Below are 21,314 nucleotides of genomic sequence, written 5' to 3'. Positions count from 1 at the left end.
CACCGATATGTGCTTGGGTTTTGGATTGTCGTATGTGCCCCCAGGTAAGATGGAAATGTGCAATCTCCAGTACAACCTTTCGGTAGGTCTTGAGGATTACTAACTGTGTCCTTATTAACCCTTTTGTAGATGTTTCTCTTCTATATAACAACCCCTGCTTTAAGAAGAAAAAGGGACTTCCCTTCTCTATACCTTCTCCTTCCAGAATAGCTTGTAGGAAAGCTTCCACGAGAGCTGGATCATTTTCCTGGGTGTAGGCTAGGTCGGGATAGATGGTAGGCTCTTCTTCCTTACTGTCTTTGATGTTAAAAGGTTTATCAGCTTCCTCAAAACCTAATGTTACTCTTTCTGTTTCATCTGGTTCACTTTCTTTAAACTGAGGAAATAGAGCCCTTTCCAGAATTCCTTGAGAAATTTGATCCCTACGATGTACTTCAAATGGGATTTCACCATGATTCTGTAAGGGAACCTTTACGTCTCCCCAGAAGTTGGGATTGATGATGCCTGCTAAAACGTCTATACTGAACTGCTATTCTAGGCCAGATTTTGTGGCCAACCTTATGTAACACGCCGGAGGGGGTATCAAAACAAAATCTGTAGGAATCATTCCTCTTTTCCCAGGGGGATAACAACATCCATACTGCTGCAGATATCAAAACATATTGATTATTTCATGGCCACAGAGGGGCTAGAAGCTCTATGACTAAGATTTTGAAATTGTAGGGATCCCCAATTTGTTTCAAATGAGTCACATCCCACCCCTGACACCATGTGTAAGGAAGATATGGTATAAAAGTAAGACAGACACAAGTGATCACAGTTCAAGGGTGTTTATTAAACTGTCAAATGGGTGAGATTAATGCCTAATCTAAACCTAAATCTAAGATGGAGCAAGCTGTGACCATCAAATAATAATACAGTCCTGGTGAAGTTTAGTCAAATAAACAGGGCCTATACTAAAAACCTATTGCCAATCCTTACTGCTATGTTACAAAATAGTGTGGGATAGTGTTCACAACAAAAGAAAGAAGTGGTCACACAATGATAAGTCAGGATGTTATGGCTGGGGTCTCCCATACCCACGTTTTTAGCATGGGACAAGGCAGGGCTCTTGAGCACAGCACACATCTGGGCTTTTCCAGCATGAGGTTACAGTTCCTTTTCTCAATATCAGCACCTTCTGTGTCCAAGTCTCTTTCATACATCAGTCTCTGCCTCAGAGGGCTTGATTTATCATAAACAACGAAAACAAAAGTACCTTCTATTTATCTTCATGTCAGGTGATTACTCTTCACCCTTGGATCACCCTCAGCTGGGCTCCGATCCTTCTCTCAACGTTAACCTCCCTCAGTCGGGCTCAGGCCATCCACTCACTGTCTATATCCCCCGGTTGGGTTCACATTTGCCTCCGCAACGTGCCAAAGACTTTCGACTGTACAAGAGGTTTGGTTTGACCCTTGTATTACTACTTTGATACCTCACGCTGGCCTCCACTAGGGCCTCTTGGTACTGGTAGTTTCAACAACAACCGAAGACTTTCGACTGTACAAGGGGTTTGGCTTGACCCTTGTATGACTACTTTGATTTTTTGGTTCAACATATTCTCCTTGTTCAGGAAAGGGGCATCAGTCAGAGTCCTTCGATTGAACGTCCACATGGCAGCGGATACCTATTTTGCTTACAAAAGACATGTGTGCTTTAGTCTTCTTTCTTCATACAATGTTGCTTTTCACAACCTTGAGCCGAACACAGTCTGATCTATTATCAGCTCTTTCCGACTCACCGGCTCTGCTGAACTCTGTTGGTGTCTCATGCCTCTGGAGTAAAGGACGGTACCACGATGGCAACCGCTTCTCCCCGCCCTGGCAATCAGCGCGGGAGGGTCCCATGCACTGGTCCACCCCCAGGAACTGTATCCAATAGCGATGGCCATATCCTGGCCACCTGGACGACAGATCCCCGGGGACTAGTGAGAGAGACACCTTCAGGTTTCTCACAGTATACGGGTCCCAACTCTTATTAGTACCTTGCGAGAGACAATCATGTCTGTAGCTGCAACATGATTGACCCTCGTCCGGTCCTTACCTGAAAGGGTAAGACGTTGTTCCTGCTCCACTACATTTTGCATCTCATGCATGACATAAATGCTGCATTATCCATGCAAGTTGCTTTTTTCCGAGCCCTCATCCTCCATTTTGATTTCTTTTCAGGCAAAATCAATTGACGTGTGTCCCAGAACTTTACCAATAAACAAAGCCGCTGCATCTTCCTTTCATGGGCGCTGCACACATAATTTCCGACAACTGTTTCTAAACTCCGGAAATGCTGCAGTCTTGCACTGAGTAACAAGCAGTGTCCACTCGATCGCTCATCACAGAATGATTATAATGGACACTAAATCAACAACTGCAGGCACTTCATTTAATCAGTCATTTGAAAATGAAGTGTCACCTAAAAATAACATCAAAGTCATTGGTGAAATGACTATAGAAGAGTAGCTTGAAGACAGCCCAGAGGAAAATGAAGTCCTGCTTTCATGTTCACCTTAATTGCCTGCTTTCAATTAACTGACTTCCATGCTTAAAAACCACAGACATGATAATGTCAATGCTTGTGAATTGGATCAAACTGAACTGTGTAAACAAGAAATTAAAACACAATCTGCCACTAAAAGTGGTACTCACCATGTTTTGAAAATGCATCTGTAGCAACACTTGCCACCTATTTCCGAAATTGTTATGCCAAAGTCTGTTCAGTATCCGGCGCATCATATCAACCACAAACTCTCATTTCTCTGTGCTCCGGATATAAACCGTCACTTGAACAACTCTCCATACTCCCGGAAAAATAACATTATGCTTAATGAACAATTCATCCGTGTCAAAAATGTCTTCATCAGTGTTATTAAATGTCTCCACCGTGGAGGCAAAGACCTATCCATGCATAAAGCTCATATCTCCCCCAATTATATGTACCTTCTCAAATGTTTTGGTATTTTCAATGCAAATAATCCTACCACATTGCAATTCAAAGTGTGGTTCGACATACAACTGCACTTCGCTTGACGTGGACGAGAAGGTCAATGGCTGCTTCCTGCTCATGCCTTGCAGATTTGATCTGATGAAAATGGAATGCAGTATGCCACTGTGTCCCACAAAGAAGTCACCAAAAATATTCACCCTTTGTTTGAACATCACCGAAGTGACCTGGGAGGGGGAAAGTATGAAGCCCCAAATGACCCTGACTGTCTGGTGAAATCTCTTTTGTTTTATATCTCTAAACTAGCATCAGATGTTCCCTGCTTATTAGTCATGGCCCGTTCTTGCAAAGCAAAAGAGCATACAACTGAAATATCTGGTACACCAACCGTCCTATATGAAAGAACACTCTTGGTAATTTCATGCCCAAAATGTGGAAACCCGCTAACATACCAACAATTTACACTAATCATTCTATTCGGGCAACATCTGTCCAACGTTTAGCCAATGCCGGTTGAGAAGCCCGCCAAATGATGTCAGTCACTGGTCATAGAAGTGCCTCCTCTATTGATAGCTTTTGGAAGCCTCTTGCAAATGCACGTCATAAATGGGCATCCATCCTACATCATGCCAGTTCACCTTCTCCTACAGAGTGTGCTTCCTTGAATCCACAACTCAACTTTACCCATCCTTCCGATTCTACTTTCCTCACTACTGCCTCTTCTACTGCCTCTTCTACTTCCTTTACTAATGTTTTCACTAATCCTCAATTTGCTAACTGTTCTTTCACATTTCATGGACATGTTCAATTTAATCACCCTCCACAGTAACCCTATTAATAAAACATACTCTCTTTTAGTGTTTTCTATGTATTTCCATGCCAAATGAACACTTCTTTGTTATATATTTCCACAACCGCAGTTCATATTTTTTTTGTATGCTGCCGTAATCTTCTACTCATTGGCTGGATCTGTTAGGTGGTTTACCCTCACATTATGTGACACCTGATCATTGCACAGTAAGTGCTCTGCCTTTTTTCATATACCACTGTGCCGCTAGTGTTTTTTCTTGTTGCATTCAGTTTTTTAATTTAAATGATAATCTGTTCCCACTTACCTGCATACAACAAAAGATTGAGGGGAAATTATTAGATGGCCCCAAGATTCATCCCCCCTAACATGGGCTTGTGCAAACTTCAAGACTTAGGAATCCTGTTGCCTTTACGCTGGACCCCATAGGAAGTGCGAGGGACACTATACAAGAAAAAGCCTGTGCTTGTTCGCTAAAAACACACCACGGCACTCAAAAAGTAGTACATTATAACACATGACTTTATTAAGATAATAAATCTATTAAAAATGTATTCAACAATTCATATAATCATTTCATATTACTAAAAAACTATTTAATATAAACATTCTAACCTCTAAAACTCGTAACACTACGAAGCAATCTCAGGGTGCAAACGTACTTGCTTGTTACTCACAAACCTCTCATACCTATATTAAACCTCACTCACATACCATACAAAGTTAAATAGACTACTGTCGAAAATACAAAAAAAGAGAGCTCTCAAATTCTAAATTGCTCCCTCCAGCCAGTTTGTGCCCTAGTTAGATGAATCCTTTTAAATGAAAGGTTCTCATTAATTAAATTCATTTGTATGTAAAGTTGCCTATTAATAGGGCAACCACAATGCCCGACATGCTTCATTCTAATAACGATGTAAGACAAGTGATAGAACTTCTTCAGGGGAAATTCGACAACCAGGTTCTCTCGGTCTTCTTAAACTTTGTGGGGAAATGTTCCTCTGGGATCCTGTGGGGGACAGCATAAAAAACAGCTATAAATAACGCTGCTATTTAATTACATATGGTCATACCATTCGAGTGCCAAATCTCCCATGGTTGACTCACCGTGGTAACTTCAATATTTTAATCCGTTCCCGGTTACGTAGGCTTGTTTCCAAAATCAAACAATCCACCGTTGTAGTTGACTACCATGCATGCAAGTGTCACTGTCCTGCTAGAGTACTGAAAGAAACACGACAACTCTAAATGTCGCTCATCAAGCATCATTGTGCATGCACTATTTTTAATTCATCAAAAAAGAGTCATTTTAGGAACCACCTATCTTATTCTAGTAGAACTATTGATGACAGCCTATAAGATACTTTAAAAATTCCCACCTTAATAGGTGGCTTCAGTCTATTCTCGTGCCCTCCCCAGAATACATCTGGACACTAGACCCACATTGGGCCATTGCTGCCCATCCACTCATTAGTGTGGAGCAGATTTTACCCCGTTCTTTTAATACATTCTTTCCTTCTCTTATTTGAATATTATTTAAATGGTGTTCACAACCACTCGACCGTGTAAAAAATGCTATACACATTAACATGGGCGTAAATAAAACCATTATAAAGAGAGAAACACTTCCGCGTGAAACATCGATTTTACTCTAAAGGCAAAGGTTAAGCAACTTAGTTTGTTTGTATGGCGCCTATCTGGCGTTCTTTTTGGAATTCTTTCTTGCACTTAAATTATCCTAATGGCATTATGTTAGCATTCTCCCAAACGTGCACAAATGTTCAACTCCTCGTGATAGCCATGCCTGACAAAATTACAGCGAGAAAAGCACTTACATGTAGAGTAATAAATTCACTCAAAAGCGAAGGTTGCTGACCCGAGTTTGCTAATTCTTGTAGCGGGGATAACCCCCTCTGCTACGGCGTCAGATTGCCACTGTTGTTGGGAACCGCTTCACTGTTCTGCAGTGAATGGCTGTGAACAAACCAGAGAAGCGTTACATTCCATAAATACCACAACAACACGCCTGGACCGTGCATCTGCTAACTGTCAGCCTTACACAAACTAATGCCATAAATCTTACAACTCCTGAATGTAATCACATACAGCGAGTTGAAATGGTAAGCGTTCCACAGTCAAAAAGCCTCTGCACTTAATTTCAATTATCTTGACGTCTCGCGTTGTGTCCTCCGTGTTCGCGTGCGTGTTGCCTCAATTACCTGGTACAGGGAGGGGCATTTTCCCATCTTCTTTTAAAGGTGGAGTGCGCACAGCACATATGCCTGTAATTAACATTCTTCCCTTAACGGGCGGGGGGAGAACGGTGTAACACGAACCAATGACAAGTGTTGGAAACACTGCTGTCATAAATTACTTCAGTCGGCTGTTTTTTAAAAAAAAATGTATTCCCTGAGAGCAAGTGTTACAAAACATTTCACATTCAAACGAGGTTATTTAGTATCACAAGCAGCTGAAAAGAGCACTAAAAACACCACGAATATTCAAAGTATAAATTAGAGCTGTAACCGATATTTTCTACGAGATGTCGACCTTACGTCTCTACCCACGTCCGGTAAAATGGACTTACCGGTCCAGTAACCCAAAGGTTATAGGGGGTATCCTGATAAAATGGGATTGTTTAGTCACAATTACACTATTCAAAAATAATTAAAATACTATTGCACGCTATTCCAATCCACCATTTCATTGTGTCCGGTGACAGCTGTGTTACACAAAAAGATGAGCCACTGTCCCTTTGACTGTAATTTCTTTGAGATGTCTATTTCACTTCTCGAGGAGATATGAAGTAAGACTGTCCACTTAAAGTCATTTGGACCATGGTTCATCATCATAAAATGACTGACCATGGGGGCTGTAATGACCTTATTTTTAATACAGCTCCTATGTTCAGAAATGCGAATCTTGATTTTCCTTTTGGTCACACCAATGTATAACTTTCCACACTGACACCATATCGCATACACAACATTACTCGAGTTGCCGTTGCTGAAAGACACTTGAGCCCAAGGTCTATCCAGCCCAATATCTACTTGAGTGGTCCTGCTAGTCTGAGAACAATTGACACATTGGCCACACGGTGCATGGCCTGACATTTTTGGGAGACCCCATGTTTCTGTAATGCTCATTTGTTGTATCGGTTTTTTTGAAATGTCATTTTTTGTCATAAGATCTTTCAAATTGGGACCTCTCTTGAATGCACATAACGGAGGATCGAGTGGACACTCTCCTCCTGTCAGTATCCTCCAATTTTTCTTAACAATATTAATGACATGGTTTGTTTGAGGGGTATATGTGCTTACAAACACTATCTTGCTCTTTAACTCTGGTGCTATATTCCAACAAACCCGCACGATCATTGTTTTTCGATCTTTTTAGCGCGCGGCGTACTAACTTAGCTGGGTATTTTCTAGCAGTCAGTTTTTCACTCAAAGAAAAATTTCTTTCGTTGAGCTATTTCGCTTTAACCGTAAAAATTGCCCAACTGGCAGGTTCTCCCTTGTATTTCGGGGATGGCAGCTGCCAAACTCTAGAAGTGAGTTAAGGTCAGTTAATTTGTGGAATGGTCTGACTTGTAAGATGTTCCGGTCAGTATCAACCCAGATTGTAATATCTAAAAAATTGATCTCAAGATTACTCTGTGTGGAGGTGAACTTCAAGGACGGGTTCTTACCATTGGTCCAAGACATAAAGTCTTCGAACTCCTCAGTAGTTCCATCCCACACTATTAGAATGTTGTCACTGTAACAACGCCATAACACCAATTTACCAAAGAATGGGTTGGTAGAATTATAGATGGCCTTACGTTCAAAGCTTTCGACAAATAAATTAGCTGCCGAATGGGACTACTAAGGAGCCCATTGCTGTGCCATGAACTTGATGAAACAGTTGTCTGTCGAAAAATGAAGTAGTTCTCATTTAGTGACATTTCTGCACACCACAAAATGAAACTATTCGGTGTGTTCCCTTCAGTTATTTAGTGAGGAGCACTTCTTGCAACACCTGCAAACTTTCCTGTTGTGGGATGCAGGTATACAATGATATTATGTCTAAATTTACGAGTAACTGTGTGGTCTGGTCAAACTGCATTTCTTCGATTATGTTAATGATTTCAGTGGTGTCCTGCACAAAGGAGTACATGGTATGCACGTAAGGTTTCAGATACCTATCTGCAAATTTTGATAAAGGCTCAAGTATAGCACCAGTACCAGACACAATTGGGCGGCCAGGTGGATTAACCATGGTTTTGTGAATTTTGGGCAGGATGTAAAATTTGGGTATGGTGGGGTTCCTCACCATCAGATATTCACTTTCTTGCAGGCAGATCCAGCCTATAGCACAGACTTTTGCAACCTTATGATTAATCAAGGTTGCAAGTATCTTCGTCGGATCAACCTCTAACGGTTGATAAAAATGTCTTTCTTGCAGTTGGCGTTGGCACTCAGTGATATAATCTTGTCGGTTGAGCATAACTATTGCCCCACCCTTATCTGCTTTCCGCAGAATAATGTCGGTATTTGTAGCAAGGCTTTTGAGGGCTGTTCTTTCTAACCTAGAGATATTCTGAAACGGGTTATTTAACCCTTAACTCTCTAACTGATGTAAATCGTGCCACACTCTTTTAGCGAACACCACCGCTTCGGGGGTATAACTGCTTGTAGGTGGATTAAAAGATGATTTATTATGGAAACCACTTTCATTTTTCTCCATATCAAACTTTTGGTCAGCGAAGAATTGTCGAAAATGGATTTTGCGCAGTAACTGTTCTATTTCTGCGTGTGTTCGAAATTTATCATAGCTGACAGTGGGGACAAACCCAAAACCTCTATTAATCAATTTGACCTCTTCCACACTTGGAAGATACGAGGAAAGATTCACTAATGGGGTCGGCTGCTGCGTAGCTGCCTCGGTTCGTCTCACATATCTGGAGTCTGGCGGGGATCTAAAAAAGGTTGTGGTTGTTGTTGTTGGGGGCCTCTACTTGTGAAGCCCTGGTTTCCCGCATTATAATTCCTCTTTCATCTATTTATTTTCTCACACTTTCACCATTAACTCATTTTGTGGAAAGTAGTTTTTTCATTGTTGCCCTCTGCTTTTAGAAATTCAGCATTGCACCTGCAAATCATTTTAGTGCAATTTGTGTTAAAATATTAATACAGTTATATTCCCTGTCAGTATTGAATTCATGAAGTTTGTATTTTTTCAGTTTTATAAGCCCTGTGATTACACCACCCGTAATGCCCCACCTCCTCGGGTTCTATTGCTACTGTTCTATATACACAAGGTAAAGATATTCCAGTGAGTAAGTACTATTTCAACTAATCAACAAAATAGAAAACACAAGCAATACTTCAGGTGAGTAAACCAAAAGTAGGGAGGTATACAGATCATGAACACAGTTCAATGGTAAGTAAACTCACTTTTTATAGCAACTCAGAAAGTGTTCTGTTGAAGGAATAAAAAGGTTATTTAACATCAGCAATAGCTTTTCAATATTTAAAAAGACTTGCCATACTTTTCAGAGGCCTAAAGGATTTAGCAGTCCATCCCTATCTAGGTATGAGTTCTTCAAAGTCAGGCTAGAAGGAAAGACGGTAAGGCAGAGCAGCAGAAAAGACAAAGTTCCAGAGGATTCTTCAATTACAAGTAAGTAAGATGCTTTTGTGGGTCAAAACATTTTTCAGGGACATTGGGAAAAGCTCCCCATAGGTGCACAATCGTTAGGCCTGGGAAAACAGTATGGGCAAACACCCAAACACCAGAATCAGCACTTCAGTAGCACAGGCGTGACACAATGCAGGCGTGACACAATGACTTGAGGTAAGTACTACCATGAGTTCCATAGTACCTGAGGAGTGATGAAGAAGGCGCTGCTGGTTTCTTTCACTGTGCAACAGTGGTGTACCAGGTCTCCTGTTCCTTGGTTGTGGTGACAAAAGGATGGACTTTGAAAAGGATGTTGGAGCAGCAGTTGAGAGAAAGGACTCCCAGCAAATAATTCTTAGTGCTCCAATATCAGTCTGCCGTTTTGGTGATGTTTCAGCGACACCAAGAGGGAAGGTTTACGCCCAGTCAATCAGCCTCGATTCTTCAGCCCTACACTTTAGTGAGGGGACTGTGAGTTAGCGGATATTGGGCCTCATTACGCGTTTGGAGGTAAGTAACTGTCCGTGTAGTAAAGAGCCCGCTAATAGAGGGCTATTACGAGTTTGCGGGCACGAGCTTTGCGTCATGCAGGTAACGACATTACCGGCATGCCACTAAAGTCCAAAAAAAGGACCTTAGCGGCATCACGGAAAGCGCTGACAGCACTACTGGCATCAATGGATATGGCATTAGCGGGAACCGCTATTAGCGGTGACGGTTAAGAGCGGTGACCGCTATTAGCGGTGTCCATAAATAAGCGGAACCGGAAGTAGCGTCATCGCACAGGAACGGGAAAGAACACGGCGGCCATCTTTAAAAACACAATCCATTGCCAACCTCAGTACCCAGGACCTGGAGCATATTGCTGCGTACATAGATCAACCTCCAACAAATATATAATGCCCAAAGCAGTTAAAAAAGGTGCCTCCCGCCAGCGGAAGGAGCGCTTTAATGAGAATGAGCTCACCATGTTGGCTGAGACCCTGGCTGACTATGCCGATGTCGTATTTGCAAACGGCCTCCAGAGGGTTGCAATCCTCAAGAAGAAGGAAATTTGGAAACTAGTCGCCCAAAGGTCAGCACGGTAGTGTGTAGAGGAGGTCCCAAATATGGCCTGCACTCCAGCCACCCATTTCGAGATACCAAAAGCATACTCGCCAAGATACCTGACGTATAAGGAGCAAATGAACCAACAGAGAGCCACAGTGGGGCTCTGTCCAGTACCCATCAGAAGGACTTGTATACCTATTGTAGCGCCAATAACCAGACAACCATGGACTGCAAGGTACCCATTAATAAAACCATACCAGCAGCTAACGCGAAATGAAGACCACTTACAAACTGTCCCTGAAGAGACCCAAAGGGCTCTTATTGTAGGTCAATGGTGACAACACAATGGCCCGGACAGACGGTCAGATGAAAGAAATGACAACCAAAAAGGAGATAAAACAAAGATGAAATGTTGCGAACCATGATGTAATGGACATAGAAGAAGAAACAATGCTGAACTTTAAAGAAACGTAACCATTGAGAGCAGGATGGAAATGTTTAACTGGCCAAATGCTTGTAAATATACTTGGAACGCAAGAAGCGAAGGAAACGGTACTGCTTGCAATGCTTAGTAGGAGGATAGAACGGCAAACGCCAACTATATGTCTACCTCAAGAAGCACATTATACAAGTGCGACTCCATTTTACGAAAGCAGAATTAAGCCCAGGATGGTAGGGGCCTAACAGGACAGGACTCATGTACCAGCACAAAGTCGGACGAAAGAGCGGAATCGAAACTTAGCAAGAAGCAGCTCATGGCTAGGAATTCAAGGTCAACCCAAGGAAGGGAGGAGAGCAGCAACTCCGAAGAATTGAAACCTAAGAGCATAGAAGCCTGCCCCGTGAAGGTCGAGATAAGGAGGCCCAGGCAGGTGGCGAGGCCGAACAAAGAATCAAATATGCAAATAGATGGAAACTGTAGCAGCTTCGCAGTGTACTGACACGTGACCAGCCAAGCGCGAAGAGGTACCAACGTCTGATGTCACCCAAAACCGGAGGATGCCATAACTTTCCCCCGATAAGAAGTTACAGTTTCGAGGCCATCCTCAGCCAACTAATTGACACATGGGCCTGAGGGTAGTGATTGATGGAAGGGAGGCATGGTGAATCTTGGGCCATCCCGCACCTAGCCAACCATTCTTCATGCTTCTAATTAAAGTGAAGATTTATGCCTAGGGGTGTAACCCACCCAATCACAATGGACCAAATAATCTAGGGTCCCATAGCTAGTAGAACCAATGAAACGTAGTACTTTTAGTGACGTCTATCACGAGTGATGTAGAGGGATGGGCATAGACGCCCACCCGATGAGAGTTATCCAATCCCCACACTCTGCTGCCATATACAAATATAGTACCTATACTAAAGTTACCTTTTCCAACCAATAGAATTGCATGTCAAACTTATGAGTTTTACACTTCAATGATGACGAGAATTTGCTATAAAAGTTACTGGTGCATGAAGAATTTGGAAGTTGAAGCGAGACAGGCAATCGCAGCTCTGATGATTTCCATTTGTTTCCCTGTTTTTTACACTTGTCATTAAACGGACTTCCCTTTGCCAAACCTTTGACCTTTCCTTATTGAGTGGTGTTGGAGTAAGAGAATCCTGCATCCCATCCTCCTCAAGGTGCAGCTATCTCGACTTAAGGCGCCGGAGGGTGAGCTCTGAATCTCATGGGCCCGTTCAGAGTCGCTCCGCCCTCCAGTACAAGACAACACCCCCCGCACCACAAAGGACGTCCGTAAGAGATGGAATGACCAGCGCCTGCGAGTCAGGAACATCCTGTCCGCAAACAGGAGCCAGGCCATGGCTACTGGTGGAGGAGCAAGTTCACCAATAAAGCTGATTGGTGGGAGGAGATCTGTGCCAGCACGATTGTGATTAGAGGCCATCGAAGGAGTGGGCGATATGGAGTGTGGGCCACGTCATCGGCAGAGGGAGGTGTGTTGCATAAGAAAACACTGTAATGCAAAGTCTGATGACAGTCCACCAATTTGTCTGTCTAAAGAGGCAAGGCATGGCCCAATACATACACATTCCCAGCCTAGTTGTTGTCTGCAGCGCAGACACATGCACATGCCCACAGCATGGCAATGCCATACCTGACACACACCACACAAATATGAAAATAGCATAAGTCATACTGCACGCAGGCCACAACAGAAATGCATGTCACATAGCATACGCCCGCCCCAACATGAGTGACCCTGACGGATGCCTGCATGATCCACCCATATAGTAAGCAACTTGATCATCAAAAACTCCACTGCCCATTCCCCCTCTAATGTATAGATGAGCAATAATACAAATGTCTGCAATCAATGTCATGTTGTAATCAGAGACATATGTTCTTGGAAATGGGGAGCGGGGCTTGTGTATGCTGCCAGTTCACCAGTCGAACTACAGAATTTGACATTGGGTTATTTAGACCATGGGAACAGAAGATGTTTTCTAATTGCAATTCCCAAAATGTAATATATGCTATATGGTGTCCATGTCCGAAATTATATATCGGTAAAACAGAGCGAAAAATTAAGATCCGTATTAATGAGCATAGAAGCTGTATTAGGACTAAAAACCTTACGGCTCCTATGGTTGGCCATTTTATGATGCGTGACCACAACTGTAATGACCTAAAGTGGACTGTGCTAAAAAGACTTCCTATTACTAATAACAGAGCTGTTATCCAGAGAGGAACTTAAACTCATTTATATGAGTAATAGTCATGTGGTCGGCCTCAAAGAATTAATCAATTGGAATATATAATTTACACCATTTGAATATTTCTCTTTATCTCCCACCGTACGAGAATGACTAGAGTACTATTCTCAATACGAATATTAGTCCGATATGTACTGGTTATGATACTCACAAGTTACGATATAAAGGGCTATATATTTGAGGTACGTAGTGATCCTGTTACATTGCTCGTCCGCGACTTTGTTGCACGTACAGGGTATGAAGTAGGGCTTGGGCCCTTTGACAATAATAGTGTAGAGGGGCTCGCCAATGCTATGCGAATATTTTAGATAGCGTGATGGGTCAGACATCGATGTCAAAAACGCACGAATTACCGTGCATTTGTTGCCGATCCCTTATGTCAAATGACGCTTGATACGCGGTGGTCATGTGACTATACGTTAGACCATAGAGCGTATTTAGAGCCTGAGTACTGCCTTGCAGACGGAGCCGGCTATCCGTAAAGCCACCGACTGGGGACACAACGAACGCTTATCGGTAAGTTTACTTATAGATTATGGAATTACTGATATTTTTGGATTGAGAACGTATGCTTATCTAGATCGATTCACAATACTTATAGTCTTACCGTTATCGGGTAACAAGGAAGACTTAGAATGGAACTTAAATGTAATAAAGTCGGAGTTTGAACCTTTCGAACTAAAATACAGTTCCCGCTTTGTTGTATACACAGATTGGGCGCATAATGTGGAACGTAATAAGAGGAGAACACGTCCCATTGGTTGCTCACGACATTTAATAGTTGTGTCGATGCTCTACACAATGAAAACTGCTAGTATTGATTACTGTCAGTGATAAGGTGGGTACGGCTACGGCCACCTTGTTAAGATTGAGAGAGAGATTGTATTAATAATAGACCCTTGTTGTATACCCTTTGAAAATGAAACTCGACATCATAAAAGGGTTTCAATGGCTTTCATGCCATTTCATTGTTATTCTTTCTTTTCCGTAGAGATGGTCCACAGTATATTGGACACTCAATACCTCCTGTTACGAGGGGCCTGATAGCAGCTACATTTATTTATAAAATAGTAGACTGTGACCAACTGATGCTCAGAGACGAAATTGCTCACAGACGTAAACCCGAAAGAATTGGACTTGCTCTCAAACAGTGAGTTCACTATATTTACGAAGTATATGACACATTGTGCTTTACTATCCACCTGCTGGTTTTCTGTAATATAGAGCCACATTTGGTGACTGGGTTATAAGATAATCGTCTTTCCTCTCTTTGTCTATTTCGGACTACAGCTGTGATTATAAAAATTAATGACACTGTCACAGTGTGTCTAATAGAACCATATAGTCTTGGTGGTATGGGTGAGTCAAGCGGTGATCACAATTGTGGGAGTATGTTAGGATTAGACCAATTGAGTTGGTCTCCTAGTTACTTTACCATTTGGTAATAGTGACCTCTTCTGTTCAGAAGACGATATTAGAGAGGTTAGAATTACCTCTTTAATTGTGCACTTCGCCCATTATTAGTACGAAGATAGCTTATATCAATCAGTATACTATTGCATTTATAGCCTGATTGAGCGTGTTTCTGTGTTTGTTTTCTATAGGAGAGTTCTTGCTGCTGTTCGGCGGTCTACATTGAAAAATATCTCAGTTCTGAATACTCAGGATATACTTAACCCCTGATGAATTTCTGCATAATAATCTGAGTACAGAAAGAAACATGTTGGGTTGGGAAAAACAATCCTATTTTGTATATCATTGTTAATCAGATCATATCACAACGGTAGTAGCGATTTAAACCTCAGAAGGTTGTTGATATGTCATTATTTCACTATTCTAAATAATATTGACTTGTGATTGTATTTTAGATACTTGTTTTATATTTTTGATATAAGTGTTTAAATTTGAATGTATTAAAAATGAGAAGGTTAGAATGTTTGAGTGCGTATGAATGAAGTATGTCTGAGGTATTCTGGCTTTGAGATATGATATTTGTGTGGTACCTAATCAGGTTATTTTATCATTAATTGACTCTAGATTTGCACTGTCATAGGTACTTCTGATGAATTTTTGAATTTTTAGAATTATATAATTGATTTTCATATAGGTTTTTTATACAGTGTTGATATATGAATAAAAAATATGTATGATTGTATTATGTAGAATTGAATTTTTTCTCCTCACACATTGCTGTGAAATACGGACACTTGGTCCTCTTATTTAGATATAGGTAAGAAATGAAGTTTTGTTAACCAACTGTGCACTTGAACTCTCTAACACAGATTCACGAGTTTTATGGTCTTTGATGTTTAAATTAGTATAAGGTTATATACAGGCCAGACCATAGGACTGAGATACGCCTGTTATCCCTTGTTACTCCTGTTGGTGGTTATGGCCCAATACATACACATTCCCAGCCTAGTTGTTGTCTGCAGCGCAGACACATGCACATGCCCACAGCATGGCAATGCCATACCTGACACACACCACACAAATATGAAAATGGCATAAGTCATACTGCACGCAGGCCACAACAGAAATGCATGTCACATAGCATACGCCCGCCCCAACATGAGTGACCCTGACGGATGCCTGCATGATCCACCCATATAGCAAGCAACTTAATCATCAAAACTCCACTGCCCATTCCCCTCTAATGTATAGATGAGCAATAATACAAATGTCTGCATGATGCTTGTCAAACCATCACTCATGCCGTCCCTCTCTTCGTCCCCCACAGGCTCAGATCCTGACAGCGAGGCCCGGGACTCACCGCCACAGGTGAATACACCCTGGAAGAGGCCCAGGGATGAAGGCAACATGCCTTCCACTTCCAAAGCCCCACACAAGCCACAACAGGCACAAAGACCAAACCAGCCCTGGATGCCACGGCACTGGTGCCACCAAGGCCCATCACCAAAGTACCCACAACACCTATGGCACCTGTAGAGTAAACAGTTGAAGGTCCACAATCTGCAGATAACAGCCCTGTTGGGGATGCGGCAGCTACAGCACCCCTCACAGATGATGACGTGCAGGGACAGGTGTGTGTGCCTGTCGAGGACGACTCCTCCGACCTACCTGCTACACCAAGTCCAGCCCCATCCCCCCAGCTCACACCTGTTGACTCATACTATGACACCACCCTGAAGCAGTCTGGGGGGGGTCCCTTCAAGGGAGCATGAGTCCCATAGAGGTCCCAAATGCAGTTGCCCATGTAACACATGCACCCTCCATCTCCACTGGTGTCCCGGCGGGGGTGCAGCAGGCAGGACACACTGCCCAGCGGGACGAGGAACTCACTGCCCTGGTGAGACAGTTTGTCACAGACAGTGCCCAAGCAAGGCAGGAGGGGCACAACAACACTGCCTCCCTGAGGGAGATCATCGTGGAAAGCACAAATAGATTGTGTGAGGTGGTGTCTTCCCTGAGGCAGGTCCTCACCCGTATTGCTGATTCAATGGAGGCTGAGCGTCAAGCCCCCAGAATGGAGCAGGCGGCCACCCCATCTTCCTCAAGCTCCAAACAAACCAGCCCCCTACGCAGGTCAGCGCGCACCCTGCGCCGCTCGGACAGGCCGCCACCTGGTGCAGGGAGTGGCAGTATGTAGACGGGCAGCCTGATGAAGGAAATAGACAATTGCTTGGACACCATGTGTGGGGGAGTTGTGGGGGGAGCGTGGGGAGGGTGTGTGGGTAGTTGTGGGGGGAGGGGAGGGGAGGTGACGGTGTGTGGGGGAGTTGTGGGGTGAGGGGAGGGGAGGTGAGGGTGTGTGGGGGAGTTGTGGGGAGGGGGACGGGGTGAGGGTGTGTGGGGGAGTTGTAGAGGGAGGGTGAGGGGATGAGGGTGTGTGAGGTGGAGGGTTTCAGCACTTTAATATTTTTTGGGCAGTTAAATACACCCGTTGTGTGAAAACAAATTCTTGAGTGAGCATTCCTTATTGCATATGTGTCATTTATTGATATACAGTGCATATAGTACATGTACTCCAACACCCAGTGCCCTCTGGCCGACTTTCATGTCAGCCTCTGCACCCATGTGTGTCAGAAATATTGTATATGTAATCACTGACTGACGCACAGCACGTCCCTCCTGTGCATCGGCACTGCGATGATGTGCACCCACATCTTCTTCATCCCCTTCATCATCACTAGGTGGTTGCAATTCAATGTCAGGGGCAGGGGCACGTTCCGTCGGATACACATGTTGTGCAGCATGACACATGCCATGATGATCTTGGCCACCTTCTCATGCCTGTAGTGGAGTGCCCCACCCGACTGGAGAAGGCAGCAAAACCGTGCCTTCAGGGCAAAGGTCTGCTCGATGACCACATGGGAACGGGTATGGGAACGATTGTAGTCCTCCTCATGACTGTTCTGTGGGTTTCGGACAGGGGTGAGGAGCCACGGCTTCAAGGGATAGCCACTATCACCTGCATGAGAGGCAATGAAAGGTATATGTCAGTCGAATAATGATGGACAGCTGTACTAGTCACACTTGCCTGCAGATTATCGCTGGTCACATGCACATGTCCCTGGTTGTATGCACACAATTTTAATGCCCTCAATGTGTTATGTGCCATGGACATATGGTGTGGGTTGCATCTCCAAAATGATACACAGTGTACACTGCCTTGATGTTGCTCATGCATTGTGGATGCATACCGCTGTTTTTGTGTCAAATTTGTGATGTTTTTGTTCTGTATGATTTTCTAACTGGCAGCGTTGGGAGTAGGCTCTGCAATATTAGGCATTCAGCACTGATTATTACGATGGTGACAAGCTGTGGATTCCCTTGGTGATTTTGTTAGTGCACTCCCATGGATGCTTGTCCTGTGTAGTGATTTGCTGCTGACATTTACATAGTGATTATTCACAGCATGTTGCTGGATTGTGATACTGAGGGTGAGGTACGATGATGGGTGTTGGACGATTTGTGCCATGTGGGGTGTTTTTAAGTTTGGCATGTTGTGATAGGTGTCCAGCTAACTTCATTGCTATGTGATTTGGTTGTCATGTTCAGTTAGGGATGCTTTGGGGCACAGAGTTTTGTGATGTTCACATTGTGCTGTCACATCAACAATGACACCATGGTGGTGTGTGCATCTCTCCCCCCCATTTCACTGCCATGTGCCTGTCATGCAATTTACCAAGCAGCCAGGCACGTCGTCCTGCATGTTGCTCCATGTAGTGTGGTAGCGTGGAGTTCTGCAGGACCATTGAGTCATGAGTTGATCCGGGATATCGGGCACAACAATGTGTGATGATCTTGCTGGCGTCACATACCATCTGCACATTGATGGAGTGGTATTGCTTGCAGTTGCAGTACACCGCTTCCATGGCATGCGGGACCACCAACTCCAGGTGGGTGCAGTCGAGGGCACTTATACAATTCCGCATGCCTGCCAGTGCATGTAAGCCAACTTTTGTATCACAAATCTCCTGGGGAGTCCGTGGTAGGGATATGTAGTCCCTTGTGTGCTTCATGAGGGCATCCGGTACTTGGTTCAGCATGTAAGAAAATAAGGGTTGTGATATGCCATGCATGTGCCTCACTGTGTGCTGGTAGGTGCCTGTGGCAAGGAAGTGGAGCACCAACACTACCTTGAGTAGAGGGGGGATGGCGATGCGTATTTCAATGAGGCTGACAATGTCGTTGTGTATCATGTCCACAATAGTGGTGATAGTGTCCCGGTCCAGATGGTACGGGGTGTGGATCTGCTCAGGGGTTAGGTTGAATGAACTGGCTCTGATGCAAGGGATTGGGGGCTTCCTGCGTGGTACCACTGGCTGCACTGGTGGGGCATGCTGGGCCTGTCTCACCCTCCTTCTCCTCCTGCGTCTCCTCTGTGGTGCCTGCTGTTGTTGTTGCTGGTGTAGCAATGCAAGCATGTCCTCCAGCCCCAGTTTTGCTACTACTAGTGGAATCATTTTGGTGTGGGAAGGGGTGTGGTGTGTGGGTGTGCTCCTTTTGTGCTGGCCCAGACTCCATTGCCTCCACCTGTGCTGATTGTGTGCACCTGTGGCAGTTGGGAACACTGCACATATCAGTTTACGGGTCCTTCGCGATGCCGGTATTAACGGCATGCCGGTATCCGATATTAGCGCCTTCATGATGCCGTTATTTGCATGTCCGCCTGACTTGTGATGTCCTCCCATTAGCGGCATAACAGTATTGCCGGCCTGAAGGGCCACGTGCCCACGCCCTTGCCGCTATTAGAGGCAACGTTGTTAGCGGTGCCTCTAATACCGGGGTCTTAGGTTGGAATAGCCCGGAGCGGTATGCGACGCCGGTAATCCTTTACCGGCATCGTTTTTCCATTACCTCCAACCTCATAATGACCCCCATTGTCTCTTGAGGTCCAACTGGAGCTCACCAATGTTCTGGGAGGATTTGTTCATGGGAAGATGGTGCACTGCAATATGGTCGGGTGGTCCCAGGGGAATTGGTGGTTTGCAGCACAGGAAGCTCACAACATGTCATGAGATGACTCGTCTTACAAGTTGTCTTATGTTCAGTTGATCCCACCAGCCAATGGGACAGAGTCTTCTCTTTGGAGCTCCTCTGTTGATTTGAAAATGGGATCGGGTTAGCTGTGGTGTTTTTGTGGTTACTGGAAGGGACTGCAGTTGTCTCTAGTGGTCTTCTTCTTTGGATCTTCTGTTCCAGTGGTCGACTTGTGTTTCAGCCTCTGCAAACATTACCTGCAGTTTACAGATAGGGGTGGGTGGCTGTCCAATCAGGACAGCCAGCCCCCCCAATAGGACCTGGTTCCTTTCAGGCACACCAGAGGACAAAGGATAGCAGAGTTTCAGGATACTTCCATGCTTTCTGTCCTCGAGGACTCAATGAAGCCTCAGCGGGCTACACAAAGGGTTTCTGCTGAAGACCAGAACCTCCCCCATGCAGGATGGTAGAAGAAGCACCAATAAAGGACAACTACACAAGAAATGACGCCACCAGATGGGTCAATGGTGACCCTTCTGTGCATAGCCGCAGCTGTGAACAAAACTTGCAAGCACAAATTGCACAAAAGCTGGTAGAAGACGTCTACTGCCACCAGCCTTAACTGTATGCTTCTCACTGTAACATATATGTTACAGGAGCAGAGAGGAAGGGATACTAGGTAACCCCTGAGCATGCCACATAGGGTGTTGTGTGCTGATCTCTGAAAAGAAAAAGCTAAGAAGGATACAAAATATCCCCTAACCTTGAGAACAGTAGTTCTTAAGGAAAATAAAAGAATATAAGAAAAAGAGCCCAAAGGGCTTCCAGCAACAATGCATATAGGGGTGTGTGTCTTGCAAAAGTGAAACACAGATGTCCTTAAAAGGTATGGAGGAAAGTATGACTCCATAAAATCAAGTAAAAACACAATGAACAGGATTCCCATGGTCAGAGCAAAAAGAATGAATGAGGGAAAAAGACTCCCCTCATTCATGAGAACAAGAAAACGGCCCAGACGTCCAGCAAAAAGTGCTGGTGGTCTCACAGGTAGAGGGGATTTGGCATAAAATGGATAAATCTCCCTAACACCCCGGTTGCGTGCTGCAAAGCACAAGGAGTTGGATGAATCTGGCGGTAACCACCTGCACTGACTGGAAGTACCCAGACCCAATTGATAAGTCGCACTGAAGCGCTCATTCCCCAATGGCAGCGCCAGCATTCATGATGAGTAGGAATGGCCTGTGGTTGGTAAAGAAGCATACAGCAGGGAGATCTAGAAGTGCAAACAAACTGGCATCTTGTCCATTCAAAACTCCCAGAGCATCACTCACGAGCGGCACACCTGATAACTCACTTGCGTGTCCTGGCTTCATGATTAGATTGAAGAAGGTGTGGGGACATGATATGGCGCTGCTTGTGGGTTGCTGCATACTTTTCTTTGCATTTACCAGTTTAGACTGGTCAGTATAAGCCATGTTTAATAGCGGCAACACCTGGATTACTTTTAGGTTACATGAAAACCAAACTATCCAGTAACAGTAGCCGAAATGGTGACATGATGGTTGGTAGATGTGTGGTGAGTGGGCACAGCAAGGTTACCTGCACAATGGTACTACTTATTTAGTTGGGTGCAAACCCTCCA

General features: G+C 44.1%; 1 long non-coding RNA gene across 1 annotated transcript; it reads right to left on the bottom strand.

The window, feature by feature from the left end:
• Positions 1–4,300: 4,300 nt before the first annotated feature.
• Positions 4,301–5,755, bottom strand: LOC138522005 (uncharacterized). Its single transcript, XR_011283209.1, has 3 exons — positions 5,623–5,755; positions 4,895–5,011; positions 4,301–4,796 (listed from the first exon to the last, which is right to left on the bottom strand). It is a non-coding gene; the product is annotated as an uncharacterized lncRNA (long non-coding RNA).
• Positions 5,756–21,314: the final 15,559 nt, after the last annotated feature.

This window comes from Ambystoma mexicanum, chromosome 1q (assembly GCF_040938575.1).
Source record: "Ambystoma mexicanum isolate Mex_15411 chromosome 1q, UKY_AmexF1_1, whole genome shotgun sequence".
NCBI classification, from domain to species: domain Eukaryota; kingdom Metazoa; phylum Chordata; class Amphibia; order Caudata; family Ambystomatidae; genus Ambystoma; species Ambystoma mexicanum.
Note: the sequence above shows the minus strand (reverse complement) of the source record. Positions and strands in the feature narration are given on the sequence as shown.